Source organism: Triticum urartu, chromosome 5A (genome assembly GCF_056163025.1).
Source record: "Triticum urartu cultivar PI428250 chromosome 5A, HENAU_Tu73, whole genome shotgun sequence".
NCBI classification, from domain to species: Eukaryota; Viridiplantae; Streptophyta; class Magnoliopsida; order Poales; family Poaceae; genus Triticum; species Triticum urartu.
This window is the reverse complement of record NC_141877.1, coordinates 64288024-64294102: the sequence shown is the minus strand read 5'-3', so window position 1 is coordinate 64294102 and position 6079 is coordinate 64288024. Positions and strand designations below refer to the sequence as shown.

General features: G+C 40.1%; 1 non-coding gene across 1 annotated transcript; it reads left to right on the top strand.

Annotated features, from left to right (window-relative positions):
* The first annotated feature begins 5101 nt into the window (after positions 1 to 5101).
* On the top strand, positions 5102 to 5203 carry LOC125511708 (U6 spliceosomal RNA). The gene has a single exon (XR_015605287.1). It is a non-coding gene; the product is annotated as a U6 spliceosomal RNA (small nuclear RNA).
* Positions 5204 to 6079: the final 876 nt, after the last annotated feature.

The window sequence follows — 6079 nt, the reverse complement described above, 5'->3', positions numbered from 1 at the left end:
CATAATATAGTACCTTTTTTGGCATTAGTGTAGTGTCAAAAAACGTCTTACATTATGAGACGGAGGGAGTAGTGTTCTGCTTGACAACTTGCGTTGTTGTTATTTATCTTTTTCATGTTCTTCAGCTGCTTTAATGTTGTACCGTTCCACTAATTTAGAATCTCTTCAACACTATCTTGCAGTACTAATCATGGCCCCGTCTCTTCTGACAATGGAAAGACCTCCAATCCCATCAAGAGGTAACCACCTGACTTTGTTCTATCATTTTGCTTTCTACCCTTTTCTATGTTGCCAATAACCCCAACCCATGCCTATGCTCTTCCTGTGCAGATTTTTTACTACTTTTTTCTCTAGAGGTACTGCTGATGAGCGTGCTGGATATCCACCTTATCGCAGGTACTTTGCCCATTGAAGTAGTGCCCTACAAAGAATTAGCAGCATGAATTGTTATTTCAAATTAGTGTCCTATACGGAATTGGCGACATTATGTATTTTGAAGAATAACTGTTGTGTGCTATGCATTTCTGTTTTTCATGCTTTTGATTGTCAAACCTTCTGTCTGTTTATCATTTTTTGCTATTAGCGGGTTATTAAACATAATATTTTCTCTCGCAGATCTATTCCTGCCAAGGCAATGATGGGGTTTTTGGCGTATTATGCCAATAATCTTTCCCACTTTTCTCATGGGATGGATTTCTTTACAGACAACAAAGTTATTGAGTTATGCTTTGGTGATGATGATGATAACTTTGGAGATGAGGGCTATCCAGTATGTTCTAAACCAATAAATATTTTGAACTTCAATGAAACATTGACCTGTTTATTCTACTATATGTATAATCTTATCGTCAGTTTAGTTAATACTCTATAGACATGTTACTCCCTTGAGTATAATGTTGTGTGCTTTTAATATATTTTCCCTTCAAATTAGATATGCTTTTTAATGCAAAACCTAACCGTAGTCAACATTTATACTTATGCATTCCAGGGTCTGCCACCAAAGGCTGTCCGCCCAGCCGCAGAGGCCATACTCAAGAACTCCAAACAGCTTAGGGCTCAGATTGCAAAGTAAATGAGGACATTGTCAAAGATTGAAGTCAACACGCCTGAGGGAGAATCTGTTTTGAAAGAGGTGAATGAGGTGATTTCTAAAATGGTAAGTGAGCTCACCAACTGGCTGAAAGCTGCAGAGAACACGTCTGCCGAGTCCCCTCCACCTCTCTCCTTCTTAGCTGAGTTTACAGAGAAGTTGAAGCAGCTCAACAACAGCGAGCTATCAAAGGTTTTGAAGGAAATCGAAGAACTTGGTAATATTGCCAGTATACCATTGAAGGTATACGGACAATACAAGGAAATGGAGTTTGTCGTCGGTTCTGTGTCTGCCACAGTGGCTGCCTATTTGGCCTCTGTGATGGGCAACAACCCTGCTCCAGAGCAAGAGACAAAGATTCCAACACATGCGGAGGAACCGGCTACACCTAATCCAACTGAGCTGCCGGAACAATGGCAAGTGAAGCCTCTGCCAAAGGTCCCATCTTTTGAAAAGCTTGGGAAGACTGCAATAGGTAAGACGCTGTCTGGGTTGGAGTTTTATGTCGTCTTCTATTTGTTATATTGCTTGTGTGCCTACTGACCCTTTCTTGTTCTTCTTTGACATAGACATCCTCTATGGTGGTTACAATGAGATGCCTTGGGCGGCTGATGCTACATTCTGCTTGAAGACGTCGGAAAGATCGTTTCCTATGATGCGTACCACTATAAGTTCCTCCGAGGCAGTAAGTTTGAAAACTTACATTTGTGGTTCTGATACAAGGATAATACTATGCTTATGCTTGAGTGCAGCACTATTGCTGACCATCTACTGCTATTTGATATTTAGGTGACAACGAGTATCAAGGCGGTCGACTTTCTTGGAAATGGCATGCAGGGGTCAATGTTGTTCATTTATCCTTTCTCAGACACTTCCATGGTAGGTTGTTCATGCGGTTTTCTTTGCTTTGTTGTTCAGTGGTTTAGCATCATTGTTTTTGTTGCAGTGATGATGATGATGATGATGATGATGATGTTTCTCCATGTTTGAATATGCAGGCAAAGCTGTGTTATGCTTATGAGAAGGTCGTTCTTGGTGTTAGGGTTGGGCTCCATGCCAGCGCGGAGGTTTACTTGTCTGCCATGGTTGGAACAGGCTTTGGCGTCAATGGTGGGTTTGGGATGGCATTTAGCACTAAGACTGGCCAGGTAAAAGGATTTGATCTTGGGGTGAACTGCCTCAGGAGTGAATGGGGGAATGCATTTGTTTCTGCGAGCTTGTAAGTTTTCTATATCATCATCAGTCTGTTTTTGGTGGTTTGAAATGTCCTACCCCTCTTATCTATGATGTGTTTGTTTAGTACAAAGCTAAATATTGCATCGGAGGGAGTAGTATGTTTAGTTTCTCCCATAGATTGTAGGCTCATAAAACTTGTTTATACAAGACTTGAATATGATTCAAACTTGTTTGCAAAAATTGTTAAACTTGCTTGTGTGTGCATGCATGGATGCTGCCCATCTTATGGATTATCATTTTTCATGTGTAGTGTTTTGGACCCTGAGGGTGAGAAGAAGAAGAAGCTGAGAAAGATCCGGGCTCTCTACTCCAAGGAAGTGGATCCAAGTTTCAGTTTTGCTGCTGATGTGGCATTTGATGCTGAGAAAGGCACGGTGTTGGCGACTGGTGGCGTCGTGATGCGCGTCGACGAGAAAGTGCTTGTGAAGGGGAGGGTCAGCTCCAACGGTTCTGTTGCCGCAGTTGTTGAGCTTGCTGGGGAAGGGCGTGCCAAGCTGAGGGCCTCTGCCCATGCTGATCTTTACAAGATGAGTGAGGGACCCAAGGTTGGCTTCTCCGTCAGCTTCAAGTGAGTCATGCGGGTGTAAACTTTAGATTGCATGGAATTTAGGTAGTGACTATTGGTGGATGAAATTTTGTTGTGAAATTGCCTGCCTGGGCTGGCCATGGATTTTAGGTAGAGTGACTTTTTGGTGGATGAAATTCTGCTGTCACATTAACTGGTCGGCAATGTGGGAAGATTGATTTTGCTGTTAAATTAACTATGTCTCAGTCGACAAGTTATTTTTTTACAATTTGATCTCTGATTTGTGGCTGAGGTAGGTAATTCCGCTCGTCCAAAAACGTATTGGGCTTTGTCCACTGGGCAGAGCGTGTCTTTGCGTATCTGGCCGTGGGCTGCGGCTTGAGGTCCTTTCCAAATTCTCTTTTTTTCTCACTCACAGGTCTCTCATGCGAACATTTTGTATTTTCCTTTTTTGTTGTTGGGCTTGTGTGTACAGTAGGAAGCTCACTGGTGCAGTTCACTCTGTGTATACACATACCTTTTTGTTTATATTTCCTTTTTCCTGCCTTTTGTAGTAAACCTGGGTTGTTTGACCGCAAGAAGTTAGGGAGCTGGGGGTTGAATGTATGGATTCTCTTAAAATGTGCAGTAGTTTTAATGTATACAGACTTTTTAAATGGACATTTTTTGTCCATTTATTTTAAATACAGGATAACCATGTTTATTTCACATGTACTCCCTCTGTCTGAAAATACTTGTCGTGGAAATGGATATGTATCTAGAACTAAAATACATCTAGATATATCCATTCCTCGGACAAGTATTTTTGAACGGAGGGAGTATGTACATATGCAAATATATTTTCCATTTTGGCATATCCTTCCTCCATACACTTTTTTTAGTTTGTTTGGTTCATATCGTTTACCATGATATTTTTCAAGATATTGGTTTTTGCATATGTCTTATCACCTTCACTTGTTTTCTAATGATATTTTTAGACCTTTTTCTTCCTAACAGTAATATTCTTGCTATCTATTTTATCTAAATACTTTTGTCGGGGAAGCGGCAGTTGCATGTCTCCCACCAACAAATGTCTTCAACACGACAGCAACTTGGCGTGCTTTTGCCGGGGAGGCGGCAGTTGCATGTCTCCCACCAACACACAACTGTAAATGTCGGCCCGACTGCAATTGCATGTCGTCAACACAACTGTAACTTGGTGTTGTTTTGTCGGGGGAGGGGCAGTCGCATGTCTACCACAACATGCAACAGCAAGATTCGCCACGACTACAACTGCATGTGTTCAACATCACTACAACTTTGTGTTATTTTATCGACGAAGGGTTTGTTGCATGTCTGACACCAACACACAAATATTTTATCGATCGCCTAAATCTCAGTCGACTAAGATTTAATGAAGTGTCAATCATCGTGCGAAATTGGACCAATAAAGCTTGAAGATTAGTGAAACGATGTGTGTTTGCGTGTTGTATCATGCTATTTTATGTTGCGGCCAGCCTGTCGTTGCTTTTTCTGGGTGCCAGGCAGGGATATGCGTGACGGGCTGGATGGCTTGTGTGTTGCTTTTTCTGGTTTTCATTTTTTTCCTGTTTCTTTATTTTTGTTTGTTTTTCCTGTACCTTTTTTTGTTAGTGCTTTTCACCTTGTGATTTTGTCGTTGATTTTATTTTGCAGTTATATTTTAAACATTTTCTTGTTTTTCTTTTTATTTATTTTATTTTTCTCTTTATTGCTCTTTTAAATATTTTCTTCCTAATGACATGATTCTTAATATTTAAATTTTTATTAAGCAACAAATTTTAAAATTTTAATTTTTTTGCTGGTTGGACTTTTTCCTTTTAGACTAACTTTTTCAAACGGGGGGGGGGGGGGGGCTGCTTCAGAACTATTCGTCCCTTCTTATTCGTTACTGTTGTCAATTCATCTCCCGTGTTTTCTATTTTCATTTATTTTGTTCCCTTTTTATATTCCATTTTTTTCTTACTTTGACTTTTATTTCATTTATATGTTCCTTTTTTATTCACATTTCTTTTTTGTGATATTTTCCCCCATTTTATGTAAAAAATATATATTCTGTCATCTTATCGATAGATGGAGAACTAGTGATATCTCAGTTGATTCGGTAGCCATGCATTCTTGACACTGAGTTTGTGTGTCATCGACGTGTGTGTTTGTTTTTATGGTCGTTCATGTCTATACTATTACCTCTTTTTTATTATCTTTTTAGCCAAATTGAAAAGGATATTGTTGTCTCCTTGGGGACATTTGATAAAATTGGAATGATATAGAGAAGTTTAATATGGCCCCTGTGTAAGGATGACACACACACACACAAAAATTTGGAAAGAAAGAAAAATATATCTAGTCGTCCATGTTCATCACTATACACGCAACTGCAAGTGTTGGAACTGGACTACAACTGCATGCCCCCGTAACGCGACTGTAACTGGGTTAGTAGGGGGCTGTCAGCCAGTTGCATGTCCATCACCAGACATGCAATTGCATGGACCCCAACACGGTTGCAACTTGGCTAGTAGGGGAATTGTCGACTAGTTGCATGTCCATCACTAGACATGCAACTACAAGTGTCGGAATCCAATTGCAACCGCATGCCCCCAACGCAACTGCAACTGGACTAGTAGGGGGTTGTCGACCAGCTGATGTCCATCACTAGGCGATGCAACAACAAGTGTTGAAACCCGGCTACAACTTGATGGCCCCCAACGCGACTCTAATTGAGCTAGTAGGGGGTTGTTGGCCAGTTGCATGTCCAACATGAGACATGCAACTGCCAGTGTTGGGACTCAACTTAAACTGCACGACCCTAGTGCAACAGCAACTGTGTGGCCCATAGTGCGACAACAACTAGGTCGATACGTGGTTTGTCAGTCAATTGCATGTCCATCCCTAGACATGCAACTGGAAGTGTTGTAACCCGACAACAATTGTATAACTCCCAACACATCTACAACTCATGGTGAGAGGGCATTGTCTTCAGTTACATTTTCACAAAAATTTTAAATGTTCTTGCATTTTCTTTCTTTTTTTATTTTCATTTTACATGAAATTTATTTAAATTGTGATCTTTTTTAAAACATGTGATTTTTGTAAAAATTTAAAAATTGTGAACTCTTTTCAAATTTACGACCAATTTTTGAATTCATGAGCAATTTTTCAAATTCATAAACATTTCTTAACTTTTTTTTTCCAATCGGTACATACAAACA